The sequence below is a fragment of the Ambystoma mexicanum genome, chromosome 6p, assembly GCF_040938575.1.
Source record: "Ambystoma mexicanum isolate Mex_15411 chromosome 6p, UKY_AmexF1_1, whole genome shotgun sequence".
Taxonomy (NCBI): domain Eukaryota; kingdom Metazoa; phylum Chordata; class Amphibia; order Caudata; family Ambystomatidae; genus Ambystoma; species Ambystoma mexicanum.
Window position 1 is genome coordinate 1,522,630,853 of NC_090935.1, and position 25,175 is coordinate 1,522,656,027.

Consider the following 25,175-nt stretch of genomic DNA (forward strand, 5'->3'; position numbering starts at 1 on the left):
GCACAACTATTGTTAGAGTGATGCATGCAGCCTTGCATAGCTTTTTTTCCTTCAAATATGTCTTTTTATTAAAGTCTCAAACATAGCCAAAACTTAACAGCCTTATAGCTAACAAATATCAACATTGAAACTTTTCAATTTCATTTCCAAATCCCAAAAATAATAACATTAACAAAATTAACACAAATTAAAAACAGTTGATTCCACAAATGTCCCAATGTCTTTCCATATTCCAATGTCTTTCCATACCCCAAACAGTATTTCAGGTCCATATTCCCCCTCCCAACATTCTAATCCCTCTCAGGACTCTCTGCCTGTGCCCACCACGTTAATTTAGAAACGTGCTGCAGGGTATGAGGTCTGAAAAACATGTGTTCTTTGTCCTGCACAAAGTCGATGAAAGGGGCCCAGGTTCAAGAGAACAGAGTCAATTTTTTTTCCATAGCTGCCATTTACCATATTTTAACCCACCAATATGACAGAATTGGTCTCCCAGTTGTTTTCAGAAATAGGGCATCAGTTTAGCTGCCAACAATAGCTGTGTTATAAGCTCTGCCCTGGGGCCCGATGTGGGAAAAGAGCCATCCTGGGAAACATCCCCCAATAGCATGACAAGGGTGCACAAAGGGAGTAAACGCCCGGTGATCTCTTTTATTCTTGACCTGTTTCTTGCCAATACGTTTGAATTGTGTGACAAAGCCACCACACTGGCGCAAGATTACCCAACTGCCCACACCCAGGCCAGCAGCGATCGGAGAATTCGGGTACAATATGCAGCCGCTGTGCGGTCATATTCCAACGACAATATTTTCATCGAACATTCCCTGAACTGAGTGCACCTCCAGCTTTTTTGGGTTCAAGCCCATATTTTCTGAGAAGAATCTACTGATCTCCGTGCTCAATTGCCTTTTCCAGCATGTCATGTAAGGCAGTTTATCTTCCACCTAGGATTTTTTCCGAAGTCCCTGTGCCCCTCGGAAACTAAGTTCAATCCTTGTGGGAAGACCTGAGCCCGCCTGAGTAACTCTACTATTTGAAACCCAGTGTCTAATCTGAAAATACCGAAAGTGGTCAGTTTCAGGTAAACTTCTCCTTGCATTCTATAACATGTTAGGGGATGTCCATCTTTAAACACGCCCCTGAGCCTCAGAGTTCCAAGTGTTTCCCATTGATTGGCATTCTGGGGAAAATGTGGGTTCTGTATTGATATTTTATTTGTATCGCGCTCGTACACCAGTGTTTCAGAGTGCGGCAAGGCAAGGGAGGAGAACAAAAACAACAATCTTACTCGGCCCAGTGACATTGAGAACGCGCAAGTGCATAGGAGAGGGAAAGGGAAAAAGTGCATGGAAAGGGGGGAGAAGTGGAAAGCGCGGAGCAAAGGAAAAAAGATAAATGATACAAATAAATAATAAAAGGCAACAAACAGTGGTAGTGCAGCGAGTGAGTGGCAAGTGATGGGTTTAAGGCAGCAGATAGGGTATGCCTGATAAGTGCAGGAAAAAAGGGGTGGGGAGACTGTATGGTTACAGATACAGACCCCAGTGCAAGGGACGGCCTGGAGGCAGTGCGGGTGAGCAGGTACCTGGGCCCGGAAGACAGAGGGTAGGCCAGGTGCACAGTGCTGAGAGAGAGCAGATCAACAGGGGAGAGAAGGGGTGAAGGCACAAGCAAAGAGGAAGGTCTTGAGGCGCTTCTGGAACTGGAGATGGTTCTCCTTAAGTATCAAAGTGGCAGGGAGGCTGTTCCAGAGGGAGGCCCCAGGCGAAGACAGATCTACCCCCAGCTCATTTCTTTGAAAAAACGATTGACCCTGAGAGAGTTAGAGATGGAGGAGCGAAGAGCGAAGAGCTCGAGAGGGGAGGTATTTACAGAGGGATAGCTGAGGGTATTTTGGACCGAGGGCCCAGAAAGCCTTGTGGACAATGCAGAGTGTTTTGAAATTAATCTGTGCATCTACTGGGAGCCAGTGGAGAGATTTCAGGACTGGAGAGGTACGATCCCAGGGCTTGAGGCCAAGGACAAGTCTCGCAGTCCTGTTCTGGATGAGTTGCAAAGGGTCGGAGAGTAGAGGCAGGTAGATTTAGTAAGAGGCTGTTACAATAGTCCAACCTAGAGATAACCATGGCTCGGGAGACAGTGAGCTTCTGGGGGAAGGAGAGGAAAGGCAGAGTACCTCTGAGGAGGTGCAGTAGGATGTTTGACTTTTTAGAGACATCAGAGATGTGGGCAGAGAAGGTAAGCGTGGAATCACAGATGACCCCAAAGTTCTTGGCCTCGTAGGTGGGGGTAGGAGGAGGGCCAAAGGAGGCCAGCCAGAGAGTGAGGGGAAAGGAGGGTGAAGGTGTGCAGATGAGGAGGACCTCCGTCTTGCTGGCATTCAAGCAAAGATCGTTGGCGGCACACCAATCCTGAATGGCAGTTAGGCAATCAGATGAGAGAAGGAGAGGAGGTGGCTGAGGGAAGCCTGAAAATGAGATGAGTGTCATCCACATAGCACTGGAAATTGATGCAGTGGGCGATAGTTGCCAAGTATTGGTTAAAAAGCCAGGGCGAGAGGTTAGACCCCTGGGGAACACCACAGGTAGAAAGGGAGATAGATAACAGGAAAAACCCAATTTAGACCTCGGAGGGTCGATCAAAGAGGAAAGAGGTCAGCCAGGCCAGAGACTGATCAGTGATACCCAGGTTGTCACAGAGACGGTTGAGCAGGATGGCCTGGTTGACCGTGTCGAAAGGCAGAAGAGAGATTGAGTAGGATGAGGACAGAGGGAATGTTAAAGGTTGGAGAGCAAATCTTCACGGATGTTCAGGAGAGCAGTTTCTGTGATTCTGGTAGCTCTAAAGCCAGACTGATAGTCATGGAGACAGTCAGAATTAGAATGAAGGTTAAGCTGAGAGATGGTCACCTTTTCCAGGAGTTTTCCCAGAAAAGAAGTAATTGAAATTGGGTACTGTAGTACTGGCGACAGGGGCCACAGGTCCGTTTTAATTCCTAAATGTCTGCAAGTCTTATCCCAAGTAGCGAGAGTAGGTGGGGTGGATTCAAGCAAGGAGGCTCTGGATGACTTCAGTAGGAATGGCAAATGAGCTAGAGGAGAGCGGGAGCAGCTTTGCTCTAACATCTTCCACTTCGGGCACTTGTCTCCCAGTGCCCCTTCCAACATTGGCGCAATCTGCGCTGCTTGAAAATAACGTATGGATGAGATTCCCATTCCCCCATCCCATACGACCTGAGGAGTATGTGGCGTGGGACTCTATGTGGTTTCTTTTTTCAAATAATTTGGACCTATTGCTTTCTGTAAATCTAAGAGATCCCTTTCGGGGATGAGGATTGGTAGTCCTTCAAAAACAAATGGGAGCCTCGGTAGAATTGTCATTTTAATTGTACTGACTATGTCTAGCCATGATATTTCTGCATCTCCCACCTTTGCAGAGTGGCCTTAGTCTCCATCCAGAGAGCAGGGATGTTGGCTCCCAGAAGGGTTTTATACGATTTGGTAATGTGAACCCCTAAATATGAAATCTCATTATCCCCCATAGAAAAAGAAAGGCTGATTGCAGTGCTCCACAGTTTTCCGTTTTTTCCCAGATTGTCAGTCCCACCGACTTCTGATGGTTAACGCGAAAGCGTGATATTATATGGAATCTCTGAAGGAGATCCAAAAAAGGCAGGAACGACACTTTATGTATGTTACCCTCATGTGTTGGACCCCGTATGTGTGGGTTGTTGCAGATAATTTGTGTTAAGGGTTCCAAAGCCAGTGCAAAAATTAAAGGAGACAGGGGGCATCCTTGCCCCCGTGCCCTTATTCAGGAGAAGTGACACTGTCATGGTAGCATTCACTTTAATTGTGGTGGATGGAATTTGGAAGTTAGCCAATATTAATTTGGTAAAGAAAGGACCAAAACCATAAACTGGCAGCACTGCTCGCAAGAAATCCCAGGACATGCTGTCAAAAGCCTGATGTGCGTTTAGAGAGAGGAGCGACAAACCCTCTGGGATTTTTGGAGACATTGCCACTTTGACACCACCTGCCGGAAATTATCGTGAGCCCCTCCGTTTTTAAAAAAACCTGGTTTGGTCCTCATTAATGAGGTGAGGAAGGACCTCCCCCAGTCTTGTGGCTAAAATTTGACTATAGAGTTTGGCGTCCATATTCAGAGGTCTATGGGACGATAAGAGGTGCAGATATCAGGGTCTTTTCCAGTTTTAAAAGTAATGCGGTTGTGGATTCCGCCATTTTCCCAGATTTGGAGAAGGAATTAAAGAGGCTGGTGCAGGGTTAAGGGGCAAGCAAATGCCTAGTAAAATCTGTTGGTAAACCCATTTGGGCCAGGGGCCTTACCCACCGGGAGCGAACGTATAGCCTGAGCTACATCTTGGGTGGGTATAGGGTCCTCCAATGTCTCTCTCATAATGTCAGAGATTTGGGGGAGGTGTGCCTGTATAATAAATTCCCGGACCGGAGTAGCATTGGCCTGATGAGGGGTGGAAACCTTACGAAATAAGTCTTCCATGATCTTCAGCTTCCCTACTTCCGTGATAGCCAGCTTCCCATCGTCATCCCTCAAAGCACCAATATAGCTACGAGATGCTGCTTTTTTAAGCTTAGCTGCCGAAAGGCTATTCGCCTTGTTACTTTCTAGAGTAAGTAATTATGGATGTCCCGCCTTCCACATCATACAATTTTTTTAAGCCTGTCTGGCTATTCTGAAGTTTCGCAGTGAGCGCCTACTCCTCTTTACCATGTGGGCCCTCTCTTACCCTTGGACTACCTCCTGCAAATTGGCCTGATACAAATTCTGGGTTCCACCCCAGGCTGCCAATGGCCCAATGATGACCCCCCCCCGAAAGACCCTTTTCCCGTGTCACACACTGTTCGCATGCCCATTCCCTCTAACATTTTCCTGAAAGTAGTTGACCATAGCCTCCTCTATATGAGCCCTAGCTGTCATATCCGTTAGGCTAGCCTCATTGAATCTCCGCAGAGGTTTCTGCCTAGGCTCGCCCCGACTGAGATCGAACTTCAATTCTGGAGAGTGGACTGTGAGGGCCTTCGGGAGAATCCAAATTCCTGTAACCGATGGGACGAGGGTATTGGATACCATGAACATGTAAAGTCTGGAGAACCCCACCCCCCATGTAAAGCATAGTAAAAGGCATATTCCTCTCCCCAGGATGGAAAAGGGCCACATCTCTATCAAAGAATTCCCTCAACAGCGTTGTCATGGCATAATAATTACCCGTCATTGACCGTGCAGGCCAGTGATTTACCTACTGTCAGATGCAAACAAACAAACCCAAAACGCCATGACACTTTCAGGTGACTGTGCGCTCTAGAAATGAGCATAACATAACAGTTGAAATCCCCCCCCACCCCTGTAGTATAATTTCGCCTTCCATAAAGTCTACCAGTGTCCCAAGAACTTCTCTAAGAAGTTGGTCTGCTTTTCATTAGGGCCATTTAGTACACCCTAGGCAGCCCTTGATAAGCAAATACCTCCCCCTCTGTATCACGCAAAACTTCTATTGTGCGCAACGGCAGGCCGCTGCGAACCATGATGGCCACTAGTTGTGAAATATATTCGCGGATACAATTTGTTAATACGCTTTTCATCTTCTTTTACCAGATTGGTCTCTTGTTAGAACACCAAATACACTTCTAAGGAGGAGAGCCTGTGTAATATCGCTTTCCGTTTTACCAGAGAATTTAGACCCTGAACATTTAGGGTCAAACATGAGATATCAGGTGATGCCATCATGGATCACCTCAGACCAAGATTCCATCCCTGAGACCAGCTGGGACTCGGAGGGAGCCATGCTGACAAAATACTGTCAAGACACAATACCCAATCAATTGTGGATGACCAGAACCAATAGGAAACAAAAAGGGGAAAGAAAACCCGAAGAACATGCGTAGTTCCTGAAAAAGTACACCCTTAATTAGAATCTTAGTAAACTAACAGGCCTCTAAAGAGGCCCTCTCCCGGGACACCCATACATTTTGAACTACCCCAACATATTAGTGTGGTCAGAAAAACAAGGAAAAATTGAACCCCCTCTCACCGCTGAACAACAATATCGCAACTCATGTGAAGTCAAACTTCAAATCTGTGCAGCGTATTGAGGAGCAGCTGAGTGTGTGCTCCGGAACCACCATTGATCACTCCTGACCTAACATCTGCAGCCACCCGACTGGTAAGCCCCCACCACAGAATATGGTTGTTGCGGTCAACCTTTTTGCCATTTAATTACACCCATAATTGGGAGAATCACCACCTGCAAAAAGAGACCCATAATTGTTGTATCCACGTGTTTTTGAATTTGAAGATGCCTGTGTTTATACCTGAATTGCCCTGCTAACATGGCCGCCCTCATTGATTGCAGTCCCCCTGTTGGTGTGCCTGGCCTGAGACTGCTCCCGCTCCCATTGGCTGGCTTAATTCTCTTTAGCCAATCGTAAGAACCGGGAGGTGGGAGCCGGCCCGTCTCATCGAAGGCCCCGTCTGCTCCCTGTTCGCTGCATGGTCGGGCCTGGGGTGTAGAAGGGGGGAAGGAGGGATCTGCCCCTACACCCCCACATGATTGCATGGTGGCTGATGTGACCCTGCACTCTCTCAGAGCCTCCTGAAAACTTTGCGACACTTCACTTCCCTGGGTTTGTCACCTCCCTGTGGGTTAGTCGCCAATACTGAATTTCACTTCCTACACCTCTGACTTTTCCACCCTCATTTCTTCTCACCTGGACTTACACTCATTACCTCTAGCTGTGCCCAGTGGCTGCATTGTGTTTTCATCCGGCCTGCTAGTTTCGAATTCAGCTGTGCTCGTTGGCTGCACTGTTTACATCTGTCCTGCTGTTCCCGTCTTGTTCCGTCTCTTCTGCTTGCACCCACCACCCGTTTTCTACCCTAGTGTCCCCACCGCCCTCTGCTCTTCCCTCATTCCCCCAACCCCCCCCCCTCTCCCCTTTTCCACATCACCTATGGTGCTCTCTGTTTCTCCTATCTTCTCCAACTGTTTCTATCGTCAACCCTACCCTTCTCACTAAGTCTGGGAGGAAGAAGCTCAAAAAGGACATCCTGGTCTCCAACCCAGGCCTCCCTATCGCCGATACCTACACCAGCGCTTCCTCCAGATAGATCCTCACCGACATCCTCTTTGTCGTTCCTTTGCCTGACCTATGGACTCTTCATATGGTCTCTGTGCTCTCTCCTTACTCTTCCTCTCCCATTAATGGTGGCACCCGGTGGGAGGACCTCCTGGCTTCCTTCCACTCCTCTAAGGTCATCATCAAAGTTGACCTCAATGGCACCGTCTTGGTCCAGGGCCCTCAGGCCAACATCCTCTTCCATAGACGCTTCCTGCGCCTCATCAATTTCCTTTCCTCTCCTACTATCCCTTCTTCGGGGTCCTTGCACCCACCCTTTGCCACTACTCTGGTGCCCTCTTCCTCCTCCTCGGCTACCTTGCCCTCTCCTCCTACCTACTCTGCCCTCCCTCGGGCTCCTTCTACACCTCTGCAGGGAGTATCTCTGATTTCTACCCCTCCGCAGAAGTTTTTCAAGGATGGCAACCTTCTCCACCAACTCTCGCTCGGCCGTCAAACACTCCTCTGACATCTGCCGTCTTCTGTAAGAATTCCACCTAGATGTCCTTCGTCTCACCGAGACATGGTTCACGGCCAGCTCTGTCACAAGCTTTGACACCAATTCCTGATGTCTACAAAATCCTCTCCGGGCCCAGAACCAACTGTGTGGACGGTCTGCTTAGTCTTTGTGACATTACTTTCCCTTGGTGTACAGGTCATCCAACATCAGCCGGGTTCTCTTCGGTCTTGATCATCTCCCCGTGTCTCTGGTTATTCAGCGAGGGACGGGGGCGTCCACCAATCTTGTCAAGAAACAAGCTCGGCACCTCTGGCGAGGTGAAGAATTGTGTCCTGCATGTTGGATCCAGAGCTTAGCTGGAAACAGCATGGAGTATGGGATGTTGCAGTCCCTAAAGCGCCTCTTCACCCCTGCAAGTGATCTCTACAACGCTTGTACTGTGGCCGAGAAGTCCTGGGATATTTGGATTTTGTCTCAAGCATATTGGAGTTCTCCCTTCACTCTGGCCAATGGAAGGATCGTGTCCCGGTCTCTATAGTTTAGGAGGCGTGCGATGATGGGTCGGGGGTGCTCCCGGTATTGCGCGAGCCGCAGGTATGCAGTGGGCCTTGACCACCACGAACAACGGGGCTAGTGCAGGCTCTCCTAACAAGTTTTGGCAGACGGTTTTCACAAATTCTTCCATTTAGGGTAGTCCATGCTGTTCCCTTACACTGACCAGGCGAAGATTGTTGCAGAAGGCTCTTCCCTCCAGATCTTCGTTTTTAGCCGTTACCGATTTGACCTGGACCTAAAGCGAAGACACTCTGGCGATAAGTGAAGTAGTTCCGTCCTCCAGCCCGGACACCATCTGCTCCACCTCGTCGAGGCGGGTGCCATGCTTGTCCAGTCGGTGCTGCAGTAGATCACCTTGGAGGACAACGAGTCTAGCTTGGAATCAAGACCTCCGATGCCTGCTTTTAGATCTAGCAACATTTCTCTGCTGTCCACCTCTGGGGTTTGCGTTGCACTTCTATTGTCTCCCCGGGTTTCCACCTAGGACTGAGGCCTGGATGTTCTGGCGAAGGGTCCGCTTTCGAAGTTCAGTTTCCTATGCATGTTTTGGTAACTGAGATCCAATTGTCATACTTTGGCGTTGGCAAAGTGATACTTGATTATCAATAACTATCAATTTCCAAGTGTTTGCAAAACTCATTCGTTTTTATTTTTTGTACTGCGCTTTAGACAGTGATGTATCACTTTGCCAGCGCCAAAGTATGACAATTGGATCTCAGTTACCAAAAGAAGTATCCACAACAATTGGACAGCAGGAGCTTTGTCCTTCTGAGATCCCTATACAGGCGACAGGCCTGTAAGGATATTTGGCGTGTTACAGCACAGAGTACAGCACTACTGCACAGGTAGCAATTTTTTTTATGCAGCACCACCACAAGGGTGCGGTGCATTGCTATATGTGTTACCAGATTAACAAGGAAAGGCAGGCTATTCAGTCAAAAACGATTTTAACATATAAGATGCAAATCTATTTTTACAGTTAAAAGCACACGTGCACATTCAAAAATGCACACTATTTTTCACCTGAAATGCCTATGGTGCAAGAGAGACATTTGAAAATTAATAACTAACATTACTCATAAATAACCCGACTAATAAAACTGAATTTAACATAACCCACTAATAAAAATGTGTCTCCACTGCAGAAATAGGCCTACTCTGAAAGTGAACTTTAAACGCATATTCATTTTTTTTTTCGTTTTCTCTGCTGCTCTGTCCACATAACTACAGGAAGCAAAAGGGCTTGAAAGAACAGGAAATCAGTTGGTTACAAAGTATTACTATAAAAATGAGCCATTGTGTAGAGAGGGAGGAGATGGCATGATTGATTCTGATTGGAGCAGCGTCGTAGCAAGTATCATGCTAGAGGCAGTGATTAGGGTTTTGCTGGGGGGAGTTTGAAGAGAGAGGGCGAACAGTGGAGATTTGGAGAGCTGGGAGAAGGACCTGTTTTTTCCTGGTTGGAGCATTTCTGCTGAAAAAGCTGAGAGTTCCAGGCAATGACCCCGGTTTGAGAATGAAAGGCGCTCGTTTTCACTGGGGTTAATCTTCAAGGGAGCCACATTCAGAAAGAGAACAGCTGAAGAAAACTCGGGCTGAACAGATAAGGTAATTACATAAGTGTGGGAGCTGAGTGTGTACGAGAATATTCAGTCAGTGTAGGAAAGGAGATTCCTGTGCCTTAATCACATGTTAATGTTGCCAATTGAGTTCTTTTCTCCGCCACTCTCTTTTCAGTGTATCACAGACAATGCTATTACTGTGCTATTTTTTTTATTTCTGTAAAGAGTGAGATCGTGTTTAAATGCAACTTTTATAATACAGAAAAATATTTGAAAGCAGACGGGTGGTGTGTTTTATATTTACCAATACAGTGCTGATGATGTGGGGAGATTTTTAAACAGTGCAATTGTCATTTTAAGACAGATGTGTGCATGATCATATTCAGTATGGACAGTTGTGAATGACTGTTTGTAGCATAGCTCGTTGGAGGTACATGAGCCAACGGGAAGAGGGACTCTCTGAACATAGTTCCCTACCGTATATAAGGTAGTGGAAATTACCACAAAATTACCACATATAGCTCTCTGTCGTAAATAAGTCAGTGAGATCGCCCATGGTGGCACACTAACACTAACACTGAAAATGTGGTATTCCTAAAATGTAGGTCTGAGGTCTCTCTAGTGATTACACGAAAAATCTAAGCAAAGATAAGGGATTCTGGCCACAAATAAAACAAGGGATTTATGCTCACCAAAATACCACCAACCACGCATACCAACCGCGCATACCAAATATGCATGTCTGGGTGCTGAAATAATGCCTGTCCACTGTATTATTGTTGTACATGGCCCAATCTGAATACAAGGAGTGATTGTTGCTAAGTTATTTTTTTCGGCGGTAATAAAATACCGTCAGGCCCCAAATCTCCACAAAATACCCTACATATTTATGGTGCGTTGCAGGCCGGGAAAGTGATCATAGAGTACCTACTGGGCGTGGCAAGCGTGTCTCACACTGCCATTTGCACATTAAAGGGAACCCATTTTATAATAGCAGTGTGCCACTAAAAACGAATTTCAGAATGTCACAAAGGGAAACCACATTCTCAGATCTAGTGCAATATTTAGAGGCAAAGTTGTTTGCACATGGGAATTGGTCGTCGAATAGCACGTTAGAATGGAGTAACCGCATTCAGGGTGAGGTGCAGAAAGAAAAACTAGACAATATTTTTGCAGAAGGCAGCATAATTCAGGTCTGCCTTACAAGATTATTGAATGCAGCCGATAAAAGTGCAGAGAAAGACTGTTTAATACGGCAAAATATGGTTTATTTTAAACAAGTCCCTGCGAATGCAAGAGAATGATACTCAGCTAATTAACAGGTTAAAGACTGAATTAGATGGAGCAAGTAAAAATCAGGAAATGTTGAGAGCAGAATTGGATATATGCCAAAAAGACATGCAATTAAAATGCAGAGACTTTGATACTCAGTTATCCAGAAGCAAGAAACAATTTGAAGATAGTGAGCAAGAATTGGCACACTTAAAAGCCTTAGTGGATCACATTAGACAGGATAAAGATGAGGTTGTTTCAGAGATGCAGATTTTCCAAAAAGAACATTGTGAAAAAGAAGGTGATCTCCAGAGCGCAGAACAAGAAATGATTAAAATGATTCAAGAAAGAGACAAGAGAAATAAAGAGTTCAATGAATGCCAAATGCAAATGTGCGACATGCAGGAGGTGATTAATAAGATGAATGGTGAAAACAACTATTTGCAAGATGAAGCCAACAGACTCCTTAAAAAGTGTAAGGACTTAGAACAGCAAATGTGCATTCCCAGGTCCCAGGTGAGGCGGCAGGGTACCACATTCAATGGAGTGGAGGTGAATTCTAGCTCTGCCCAAAGAGCTAGTGCTCCAGTGACTGGGCCGGTGACTGAACTTGGTTGCAGCACCCTTGGGGGATTTGATACTCCCATTGGGGGCAGCCAACAACCTCATACACCTGAAAACAGGATTGAATCACAAAATAGTGCAATTCCATGCATTGCAACAAGTAGCCCCATAAAAATAATGAAATCCATTAAAGCCCTGATCAAACCATTTAAAAAGGAAGGTGAATGCTGCATTGAGGATCACTTAGAAGCGGTGCATGACATTTTTAAAGCACTCCAGATACCTAAGGAACAGTACAGACAATATTTTCATTTAACTTTAGATGCCCCGACGGCCAGCATCATAAGGGGATTAAATGAACAGCAGAATATGACATGGTTGGAGTTTGAAAAAGAAATTAGGCGTCATTTTTCTCCTTTTCAGTCATTGCAGGAGGCAAAGAAAGTGGCTTACACAATTACCGCTGGACCTAATACATCCCCTCGCCAATTTTTAAAAGACTTAAAAAGAGCATTTTCTCGCTTTGATGTATCTTTTGACTCAAATTCCAATGAGTTTTAAACTGCATACTTCTATGGGCTACAGAAAGACATCATATCCCAATTGGTCCGTGAATTTGACCGTGACAAGTCCCTTGAATGGATTGCACATCAAAGCACAAAACTATATGAGGTACTCTATTGTCAGGGTAGAGAAAGTGATAAAATGAAAGATACTAGACCTAAATCTAAAGAACCCTCAGCCACAGTAATGGAAATCAGGTCAGCCAAAATGTCCCTTGAGTCTGCTCAAAGCCAAGGTAAAAATAATGTGACACCTGAACAAAGGGGTAATCAACAAAGATCGCCATTTCCTGGACCAATGTTCCAATCACATGATCCTAGTAATAGAGAGAGCTACATCAGCCCTAGGTATTTAGGGGACAGACCCCGGGTAGGATATCGGCCTGATATGGCAGGTATGAACAATAACCAGAGACAAAATCAAGATCAAAGAAATGATGGTCCCTACCAGTCATTGGGGACACAGAGCAGATTTGATCCCAACACCATGATATATGGTAATCAGGATAGGCCCCGATATGTGGATCGATTTACTGATAATGGAAATCAACTTAGGGGCCAGTACCCACAATCCGAGAGACAGGACATGAGGCAAAACGTGAACTACGATCCACGCCAGTACAAGGATTCCCCACCAGGGGACTATAATCAAAGGATGGGTGCAACCCGCTCCCCTCCACAAATGAATCAAGAGTTCAGAAACCATCCCAACCAACATCAATCACCTGAGAGGTATCAGAATAGATCCAATCAGGGGGAAAACAACCAATATCGACCTAGGCCACAGAAAGAGGATCCTAGAGAGATGGAAAGGTTCCAGTGCCTTGAGGCCCAAATGAAAATGTTAGCTGAGCAAATAGGAAAGCTCTGTACAGCGCAAAAACAACCTTCCAAAGAGGGGGCTGATGGCCATAGCAATGACCGGGGGGCTTCCGAAAAGTGACTAAGTACTCATGATAACTGCAGTGCCAAAATGACAGATTGCTCTGATATAATTTTGCATAACGACTCTGAGATGGCTAATGGATTAAAAATGAAAGTGCCAGTAAATTAACTTGTGACAGAAAGTGCAAATACTTCTAAAAAAGAGGTACGGTTTAACCTGGAGCTAAATAAAACAGTAAAGATTTGCACAAATGAAAAAGAAACATTAGGAATTTCAAAAGAACAAAGGGACAGATTTAAGAAAAATGACTCATGCATGGGGAATACCAGTGAACAGGGAGTAAGTGGGGATGCTATAGCTCCTTCCCTGGGCAAGCAAAACAATGACCAAACACAGACAGAAAAAGGAAATACTCACAAGGAGGGTACAAGTCAATCACCTGAAGAATTCTTTGAGCCACATATTTGTGAAGAGGCTGAAAGGGCTGGTATCACACTAAATGATCACAAATGCACAGAATTAAAAAATGACAAATTGCTGAATGATGTTGTTACACATGTTCAGTTGGAGGATTGTAATGTGGTCTCTGATGTTACCCAGATGGAAGGGCGAACAGTGGCCACACTCCAAAAAACCTCTGATCATGTAGAAATGAATAAAATCTCTCGCGCAGAAATAGGTAAAAAGGAGGGAAAAATGTCTTTCCATTTACCAATGTGTTTAGCCAAAAGTGAAAAAGACCTGAGAAAGGTGAGCCCTGAAATAAGTAAGAATTCACATTTCTTATGTGTATTAGAGGAAGTTGAGGACAGATATTATGCACCCATCACTGTAGAAGAAAAATGCCACACCTTTGCTATGATTGACACTGGCGCACAGGCCACAATTATGTCCAAGGAGCTGGTAAAGAGTATCAATGAAGGGAGACCCCCACAGAGTCAGATCACAGTGAAGGAAAATCAAGGCCCAGTGCATAACTTTAATGGGGAGGAGGTGCCCATCATAGGTGTAACTGAGGTTGACATCAAAATAGGAAAGCACAGAATGAAACAAGAGGTATTGATCACATCTATTTGTGAAATTCCATTTCTGATGGGGACAGATTGTCTGAAAAGATTGTCTCCTCTAATAGATGGGGTGAATGGAGTGCTGTGGTCCTTAACCAAAAAACCATTGAGGCCTAAGAAACTAAAATCACAAAACAGCAATATAAATTAATGTCACACCGTTGCCAAAACAAATGATGCTGTGGAGGTATATCTCCAGAATAGCTGCATACTTAGTGTCACTGTTATAGTAATGTGTCAAGACAAAATGCAGAGCGACAATGAAAAACTACCTGTACAAATATACTTGGACCCAAGGAAAAATTGGCAGACTGCCATAGATGAGCACACATTACGTTTTTATTTAAAAGAGAAAACATACAAACATAATATTGCTCCTAAAACAGATTCAGAAAAACACATTACCACTCTGGCAGAAATACACATGGGAGATGAGCAACCATGGGTTCATGTTGGAATAAATGATTATTTTAAAACAATAAAAGCCGCTTTAGCGCTTGAACATGAAAGGAGTTTCATTAATGAGAAATTGTTGCAAAAAATAATGGAAAGGGAAGAAATCCCGAGATTTAGGATTAAAAACCAATATGTTTCTGGCTTGGACAGTCCAGACTTTGAAAACCGAATTGCAGGCAGATGCATGCTTAGAATTAGCATTGGGCAGAAAACAATTTACCATAATGTATGGATAGTGAGTGGAGCACAAAATGAATTTTACATGGGAAATGACATCATGCACAGAATGTGTATGGTGTTAGATTTCCTTAATCAAAAAATATGGTCACGCCTAGGTGGTCCGGCACCTGAATTTGAAGACAAAAGAAGGGCTTATCATTGTGCACAACTGATTCCTTATGCAATCGAATTACAAATGAGGAAAGATACTATTATTCCTGCATTTACAAAACAGTTTGCAATAACACTGAAATGCAAAAATGGACAGCAGATGAAAGGCTCTGATGTATTTGTATGCCTGAACGAATCCATAAAACAGCAAGGCCTGGATTATGAATACATTCCATTGGTAGATATTGGTGAAGGATCTGTAAAAATTATGGTAAATAATAAAGGTTGTCAGGATATTCATTTAGAGGAAAATTCCCCATTAGGAATGGCCATACAAAAATCACATTATACTGCAGATTTAAATAACATGGTGAGTAGAAATATTCCTGAAAAGTATTTAGATGCCAAGGGTGAGTTACCAGAACACCTGGACTCTCAGCCCAAAGGAATATTTAAAATTCATTCTGTGTATCCTTATGATTCAAATGAGACAGTGTGCTGCCATCAAGAGGATTGCATAATATTTAATTTAAATGAAAATGAAACAGAAAATCAGCCCGTGGAAGCTGATATGCCAAAATATTTAAAAGTGGCAGCTTTACAAAAAGACACAGCCACACAGTTAGAGGAAAGCGCCGAGATTCCCTTACCAGAAGATTTTCCAGAATTTTCCAAAATGGTAGAACAGATCTCCTTAGCGAATGCTTGTGAAAGCAATGATGAGAGGGACAATCTGAGGGAGATATTTATGGAGTTTAAGGATGTATTTGCAAAAGGTGCTTATGATTGTGGTTTAACTGATTTAGATGTGGCCACACTACCAGAAAGGTGTAGCAGAAATCCAGTGTTTGTGCGCCAGTATAGACTACCGCTGGCATGTTTAGAATCATTGGCAGAGATTATTAAAAATTTGGAATCGCGGGGAATCATCAGGCCCATTCATAGCACATCCAATACACCTATTTTAGGTGTGTTAAAGCCAAAAGGTCAATGGCGGCTGTGTGCAGACTTGAGAGAGTTAAATAAAAGAGTACCAGTATCTAGATGGCCACTGCCATTCATTGATCAGGGCCTAGCTCAGGTACATGGTTCAAATGTATTTACCACATTAGATCTCACCTCTGGATATTGGTGCGTGCCATTGGCAGAGGAGATACAACATTTGTTTTCCTTTACATTTGACAGGACTCAATATGCCTGTCTTAGAGCTCCGTTCGGGTACATCAATAGTGGGAGTGAATTTGGCATATATTTTTGAGAAAGGCCATGCCGGATGCAGCGGAAAGAGGAACAATAGTATATGTGGACGATGTCCTGATAAAAAATGAAAGCCTGAAAAGCCATTTTGATGAAATAAGACATGTACTTGGCCAATTGCAGAAAGCAGGCGCTAAAGTATCTTTGCAAAAAGCACAATGGTGCAAGAAAAAAGTGAACTTTCTAGGGCATGAAGTGACTGAACATGGGCTAAATCCACAAAAGAAGAAAATAGAGGCCATACAAAGATTAAAAGATCCTAAAAATGTGAAAGGAGTAAAAAGTTTATTAGGGATGACAGGCTATAACAGAAAGTTAATTGAAAATTATGCAGAAATCACTCAACCATTGACTAAACTGCTTAAACTGAATACTCCCTGGAAATGGGAAAAAGAGCAGTCTGATGCAGTGGCTAGATTAAAGGAATGTCTTGTAAAGGCACCATGTTTAGCATACCCCATAAAGGACAGGGATTTCTTTATAGAAATAGGTTTTTCTGAACATTGTATGTCAGCAGTGTTATCACAAAAACACGATTTGAATCACAAAACCATTGCATATGCAAGTAAGGCATTTTCCCAAGTTGAAATGAAATTTAATGAATGTGAAAAGGCCCCATTAACCACTGTGTGGGCGCTACAACATTTCCGCCCCATTGTTCAGGGAGAAAAGGTGATTATTGAAACAAATCACCAACCTTTGCAATTTTTAGAGAGTAAAAGAATTAGATCAGGTAATCTAGCGCAATCCAGAATCACTTCATGGACGCTGGCATTACAAGGTTTTCCCGTAGAAGTGAGATATGGACAAAATAAAAAGAACCCAATTGCTCAAGGGTTAGCTGACTTACATGACTGTGCAGCTGAACAAATACCAAATGAAATGGAAGTAGAAACTAGTTTGCAGGAATTTGAACAATCACCACACAAAGCTTTTGATGAAAAAACATGCAAGGATTTGCCAACTGTATATGTGGATGGTTGTGCTTTTCACATTGAAAATGACAGTAATAAACAGTTAGTGGCAGGAATAGGAAATGTCTGGTTGAAATGTGAAGATGTCCCCAGTATAGGGATGAGGATTGGAGATAGGAGTAGTCAGGTGGCGGAATTGGCAGCCATTTATAAAGCAATTGCTACTGCAGTTGATAAAAAGTTCAGTGAAATTGTCCTGGTGACTGATTCTGACTATGCACGGAATAGCTTTGTGGAGTATTTGCCTGGTTGGAAAGCAAGAGGCATGGTTACATACAACAAAAAGCCACTTAAGCATGGAAAAATGATACAAGCCATAGACAAATTGGTGTCAGAGAATAAGTTAACAATATACTGGAGAAAAATTTGTGGGCATTTAAAAACATCAGGAGAGGATAAGGAGGGAAATGATAAGGCAGACCACCTAGCTAAGATTGGGGCTGTGATGGGAGAATTGCTACCTATTGATTATTTAATGGGTGAAATACAAATTGATGCAGTCACACGTTCTAAAGCACCAAAGGAGGTAGATCAACCGGTGGTGCAGTGGAGTCATGACACGCCAGACCAAGATTTGATTGAGGCACAAAAGAATGATCAAATTTTGGGAATCTATTATAATCATTTGATAGATCCCGAACAAAATCCTTTAACAGAAAATGATTGTAGGGGAAAAGAAGAGTTGAGGGTGCTATTAAAGAACAAAACACGAATTAGATTACAGGATGGACTCATGAATAGAGAGTCCATAACAGGACACATACAGTGGGTAGCACCCCTTTCATTCAGAGGACTAATGCTACACCATGCACATGATGCCATAACTGCAGGCCATAGAGGTTCACAAAAAAACATTAGAAATACTAAAAGATTATGCTTACTGGCCACATATGTCCCAAGATGTGGAATTATATACTAGAGGATGTCTAGTATGCGCCCAATTTAAACCCGCTTCACCAATGCATAGAGCACCATTGATGAAAAGAGGCCTAACTCTCCCATGGTCAGATTTGCAAATAGACTATGTAGGTCCTTTAAAAAGGTCGAGCAGGGGACACCGTTATATTTTGAGTGTGGTATGTTTGATGTCGAAGTGGATTGAATGCATTCCTGCACCAGATTGTAGTGCGCAAACAGCAGCCACATTGCTGGTGAACCATGTGTTCTCAAGGTTTGGGTTGCCACAAAGAATTGAGTCAGACAGAGGAAGTCATTTCACAAGTACTCTAATGAGTAAGGTATGGCAAATACTAGGTGTGAAAAGGAAACTACTTATCGCATATCGGGCGGCGTCTTCAGGTACAGTTGAAAGAAGCAATGGGTCTGTTGTGGATATTTTAAAGAAATTTGTGGCAGAAGCAGGTTCCAGCTGGGATTTACGTTTACCGTTGGTTTTGATGGCAATCAGGTCAACTCCTGCCAAAGCAACAGGTGTTAGCCCCCATGAGGTCTTGACAGGTAGGAAAATGGTGTTACCACAACACCTACTATATAGAACACAGGAGCAGACACTTGTGAGTGCATCCACAGTTCATGAATATATTGATGAACTGAGGAGGCATTTGCAACATGCATTTGCTTTTGTGCAGAGAAATCTGGAAAGAGCTGCTGACAGTGCAAAATCTTATTATGACAAAAATACATCAGTAAAGGAATACAGTGTAGGGGATCAGGTGTACAAGTTTCATTTTGGAAAAAGTAAACAGAAAAATTCTAAATTTCTAGCAGCCTGGCAGGGGCCATTTCGAATTATAGATAAGGTCTCTCCTGTAGTTTATAAAATTTTGAAAAATGAAGGTGAAACGGCAATAGAGCAGTTTGTCCATGTAAATCAAATCAAACCATGCCATCCCAGACATGAGATCAGGCAGCTTGAGCATGTAGAAACAGATAAAGTCCCTTGAACACAAAAAGAGAAAATAAATGGGTGCAATCAGGAGGCAGTGACAAAGAAGTTAAAAAGTTGATTGTTATAATGGCACATAAACACTGTAATATATGTAAAAATATATAATATAAAATAAATAAATAAATATATAATGGAAGCTCATGGTTGGTGTGCAGAGAGAAAATTTATTAAATATTGAATGCTGTTTTATATGTGCTTGTTTTCTTTTAACTTGTGTTTAATTTCAGAAAAAAAAACGAAATATTTTTACCAAGCATGTTTTATTTTTGGCAAAAGGTTGAAGTTAGTATGGTGCTATGTACTTAATTTGATTATTTTCTATTTGATTTAGAAAATTAACATTATTTGGTCGGAGGTTCCGGGATCAGAGCCCACGGGAGACGATGGAGTCCCGGAGCCCATGTGGACGGATTCCGGGAAAGCCCCAAAGAGGGGTGAAGACCAAGGCTGCAAAGCGATCAGCATTGAAGATGATACCTATGATATGGTTAATGATGATGATATTTGGAGGGATCTTCAAGAATTCAGAAGCACAGGTTGTCATTGAACCTGGACCAGCATCTGGTATCGCGGTGGAAGAGGCACCAGGATTCATCATGAGTGATAGAAGGATGATTTTCCAAAATATATACATACCATTGAATCCTGAGATTTTGATTGAAAAACACTTGAACAATACCGGAATTAAGATTGAACAGACTAAAGAGTGGCTGGAAATAAGAAAAGAGGACACTAAGCAGTCAATAAGAGATATATTAATGCAATTGGAAAAAACATTCGTGAATTCAGCAGACATTAAGAAGAAGAGAGGAAAGAGAGGTGCGGTGATGCTCGCGATATCAATGGTAATGTCTATAGTTGGAGCCATAATAGGTACCACAATATCAACAGCCAATTCTATTTCGGTAGGAACACTGAGTACTAAAGCGCAACAACTGAGTATTGACCTAGAAATAATACAAAAAACATTAGATGGAATTAGAGGGGGACTGGATGAACAAGTAAGATTCATAAATGAAACTTCAATCATTCAAAATGAACAAGCGGATGTAATGCAACGGGCGACTAAAATAATACTTAAGCATGACAGAACTTTAAATGAAATATTGAACATAATGAGTCCTGTTGATAGACTATTAACGAATTATATGAGAGAAGTTCAAACTGCAGTTTCACAATTGATTCAAGGACATATCCCCTTGTATTTTGTTTCGCAGGATATTATTCGTCAAATGATAGAAAGATTGACCAGGAGGGAAATTGATATAATACAGGTAAAAATCGCATTCGAAATGGGTAATGCAATGCCGTTATATGTGGTCTTGGAAAGACTAGAGATCGGATTTTTGCTATGCATCCCATACGTAGCCCCTGAACTTATTTATCAAACGAAGTGGGTACACAACGTGGGATTTTGGCAAGAGGACAAATTTATTAAGATTAAGACTCCAGAAGCGGTGGCATTTCAGTCATGGGAACCTGAAGTTTATTTAATACCAAGCCTGGAAACGTGTAAAATTTAAAGAACAAAATTATGTGTGTCCAGGTAAACCGTTTGTTCCTGATGCCACAGATGCTATTTGTGGTTTGAAATCTGACCCAAGTATATCAGAGGGATGTGAAGTGATTATTAGCAATATGGGGAGTGAAGAGATGGCACAGGCTAAGATGGTCAGAGGTAAATGGTTGATCAGCACCTGTTTAAAGAACATGACGGTAGTACATTTAAACCATGGAACATACGTGGTTAAACAGGTGAAATATAATGTTTTTTATTTACAGGTTCCAAAGGATACAATTGTGTCAATTGGGGGGTTAACATTGTTTCATGTAACAAATGATGTTTGGGAAAGCCAAGTGGAAAATATTGATTTTTTTCAAAGGGATACTTTTCCAATAGACCCGGATGTGGAATATTTATTGAATCACAAAGAAAGACATGTTATAAAAATGAATTTGAGAAAAAACAATATTTCAATTAGTAATCTGGGGATAATGGAAGTGGAAAGATTTAATTGGGGAACCTGGGGGGAACGCTCAATAGTGGGTTTGGCTATCCTGGTGCTGATCATGGGTGGATGGTTGATTGTGCTATCAGTAAAAATGAAAATGTTACTGATTTTACTAGCTACGTCAGGAAGAGAAAGATATCCCAATACACGTGCATTTTAAAAGAAAAAAGAAAGAACAAGTTGTTTTTAGGAATTGGCTTGGATTGTAGCCAAGTTCTAAAAACAAAAGGAGGGTATGTAAGGATATTTGGCGTGTTACAGCACAGAGTACAGCACTACTGCACAGGTAGCAATTTTTTTTATGCAGCACCACCACAAGGGTGCGGTGCATTGCTATATGTGTTACCAGATTAACAAGGAAAGACAGGCTATTCAGTCAAAAACGATTTTAACATATAAGATGCAAATCTATTTTTACAGTAAAAAGCACACGTGCACATTCAAAAATGCACACTATTTTTCACCTGAAATGCCTATGGTGCAAGAGACACATTTGAAAATTAATAACTAACATTACTCATAAATAACCTGACTAATAAAACTGAATTTAACATAACCCACTAATAAAAATGTGTCTCCACTGCAGAAATAGGCCTACTCTGAAAGTGAACTTTTAAACGCACATTCATTTTTTTTTTTCGTTTTCTCTGCTGCTCTGTCCACATAACTACAGGAAGCAAAAGGGCTTGAAAGAACAGGAAATCAGTTGGTTACAAAGTATTACTATAAAAATGAGCCATTGTGTAGAGAGGGAGGAGATGGCATGATTGAAGCAGCGTCGTAGCAAGTATCATGCTAGAGGCAGTGATTAGGGTTTTGCTGGGGGGGAGTTTGAAGAGAGAGGGAGAACAGTGGACATTTTGAGTGCTGGGGGAAGGACCTGTTTTTTCCTGGTTGGAGCATTTCTGCTGAAAAAGCTGAGAGTTCCAGGCAATGACCCCGGTTTGAGAATGAAAGGCGCTCGTTTTCACTGGGGTTAATCTTCAAGGGAGCCACATTCAGAAAGAGAACAGCTGAAGAAAACTCGGGCTGAACAGATAAGGTAATTACATAAGTGTGGGAGCTGAGTGTGTACGAGAATATTCAGTCAGTGTAGGAAAGGAGATTCCTGTGCCTTAATCACATGTTAATGTTGCCAATTGAGTTCTTTTCTCCGCCACTCTCTTTTCAGTGTATCACAGACAATGCTATTACTGTGCTATTTTTTTTATTTCTGTAAAGAGTGAGATCGTGTTTAAATGCAACTTTTATAATACAGAAAAATATTTGAAAGCAGACGGGTGGTGTGTTTTATATTTACCAATACAGTGCTGATGATGTGGGGAGATTTTTAAACAGTGCAATTGTCATTTTAAGACAGATGTGTGCATGATCATATTCAGTATGGACAGTTGTGAATGACTGTTTGTAGCATAGCTCGTTGGAGGTACATGAGCCAACGGGAAGAGGGACTCTCTCAACATAGTTCCCTACCGTATATAAGGTAGTGGAAATTACCACAAAATTACCACATATAGCTCTCTGTCGTAAATAAGTCAGTGAGATCGCCCATGGTGGCACACTAACACTAACACTGAAAATGTGGTATTCCTAAAATGTAGGTCTGAGGTCTCTCTAGTGATTACACGAAAAATCTAAGCAAAGATAAGGGATTCTGGCCACAAATAAAACAAGGGAATTATGCTCACCAAAATACCCCCAACCACGCATACCAACCACGCATACCAAATATGCATGTCTGGGTGCTGAAATAATGCCTGTCCACTGTATTATTGTTGTACATGGCCCAATCTGAATACAAGGAGTGATTGTTTCCAAGTTATTTTTTTCGGCGGTAATAAAATACCGTCAGGCCCCAAATCTCCACAAAATACCCTACAGGCCTTCTGAGATCCCTATACAGGTGGCAGGCTACCAACGAAAGGCGCCCGCATAAGCACTTTGAAAAAACAAAAATCAATAGCGCAGCGATCCACAGTTCCCACAAGCTCCAACACGTCTGTCAGTTTCTTTTGCATTTTGTCAGATTTCAGAGACTGTCCCCCTTTGGCGTTGATCTAGTCTGTCCAGAAGTTCTTGCGGGAAACAGGGGTATCTATCTCCCTCTGAGGTGTGGATACGGTGCTTCGGGTGAGCGTGGTCCCAGAGTTAGGCAGGTGCAAGCATCTGTGTGTCAGGACCAGCGGTCACAATGTGTCTTTCTCCCAGCAGGGCCAAACAGCTGCAAATTCCACCCCACCCCGGGAAAGTGTGGCCTCAGGAGGGGTCTTTGGCAGGTGAATGTGTCTGGGGGCCGGCTCAGGCTTGCACCAAATGGTGTAGTGTGCCCCAGACTAGGATCACTCTCTTTGTCTCTCTGCAAGGGCCACACAGGATTCTCCCCTTCTCCAGGTCACTCTGGCAATTGAGGCCTTCAGGAGGTGGTGTCCCGTTACACTCTTCTCTAGGAGAGGAAGGGAGCCGGGAGTGCCTCTGTCGGGGACAGAATGTCAAGTCGTCTCTGGTGCCTCCAGCTATTCATCACAGTGCACACTGATTTTGATATTCCCCTCAGTCTGCTTTTCTAAGACTCACAATGTACTCTCCCCTTCTTCGCTTTACTGATGTTAGCGATGCTCCTAGGGTAGTATGCCATTAGTGCCTCTTCACATCCATGCTGTCTCCTCTCTCTCGTTCCTTTCTGTTGGTGCCAGGGAGCCCTTCTGCCAGCTAAACCCTCTCAAGTGGCCCCTCACTGGTAGTAGCATTTATTGTGGGGCTGCTCTCTGTACCTGGGGGGTACAAGCTCCAAACGGCCTCCGTTGTGCCAACCTTCCGAATAGTTTCTCCTGTTATTTAGTGCTGGTGGCCCGGCCTCCTCCGGGTTAATACGTGGGCCAAAGCGCGTCTGTTCTCGATACCGGTTTCACCCGGTAGTTGCAAGTGGGTGGAGAGATTGGAGTGGGCTCCTCAATGCCTCCGCTCACTGCTCCGGTTGCACCTTCCTCCGTCACTGTGGAAGATGCAGGATACCAAGTTTTCTTCTGCAGCAGTGCTGCATGGCCGCTACTCCTCTGGTCCAGGCCACCGAGGACGCCTGGGCTCCACTCCTGCTCTCCCTCTGGTCCAATCACATGGGGGATGCGGCAGGGATCGTAGGCTCCCGTGCACGATCCAGGATACCCACACCTCCCGCTCAGCCCACTATAGTGTGCTTGTCCTCACACACTGGCCAACAGGTCAGGTCGCCCTGTGAAGTGACCTTGCAGCTGGGCTCCCACTGGAGTCTTTCCAGCACGGCAGCCGCCTCCTCCGTTGTTGCTTTGTCCACTTCTGGTGGCCGGTGACTCCACATGCCTCGTCACACGCCTAGAGGCACCTGGTCCCCCGGCCTCAGGATATCGCTGGGGTTTCACCTCCCACCACGGATTCCCCAGCAGGCTCACCGGCTTGTTTTTCACTACAGCCTTGTCTCGTGTTCACCTGCCTCCCTTATCGGCTCTTCCAATGCCGGGGGATCATACGAGGTCTCACTTGTGTGTCTGGGGCTACTAGGGACTGTCCGTGCCTGTTGAACATGTTTTTGATCGCCTCTAACTCGGATATTTCAGGATTAGGAACTCTACGCTGAGCTAAAGGAAGAGCCGTCATCATGGTTAGGCTCTCTAGCACCACCTTTTATTGTGCCTTTCTAAGGCGCTTATACATCAAGTAAATTGTGTTTCAAAGCGCCCACAGGCCAAAATGGAGGGAACACTGGAATGAAAAGCAAATATACCATTGAGAGATCGAGGCGGACCTACTAGGCCTTTTGCCAAGCACTGCACTAGGCAAAAGATGCAAGTACATTTTTAAATGAAACCTTACATCTTTAACTTAGCATGGAAACAAAGGGTGTGACTCTTGGTCTTTGGGGACAAAATGTAGCAGCTGCCATTTTGAGAGACTAGTAACATTATTATGTGCATGCCAGTGGCAGCTTTTGGTGCCAGGCAGCTCCTGAGGGGGCACTGGCACTGTAAACTATTCAATGTCAATGGAGGCAGGTGAATACTTTTAGTGGATGGGCATTAACATTGCCCACAAGTTAGTGCAAGTGACCAAACATAGTGAGGGAGTTCAGAGTATTGTAGTGATATTCCTCCTGATAACATTGTTAAAATAGTGTGCTGAAA

General features: G+C 43.7%; 1 protein-coding gene across 1 annotated transcript in view; it reads right to left on the minus strand.

Moving 5' to 3' along the window:
• XPA (XPA, DNA damage recognition and repair factor) overlaps nt 1-25,175 on the minus strand; it is a 214,963-nt gene that overhangs the window by 65,771 nt on the left and 124,017 nt on the right. The window lies entirely within an intron of this gene.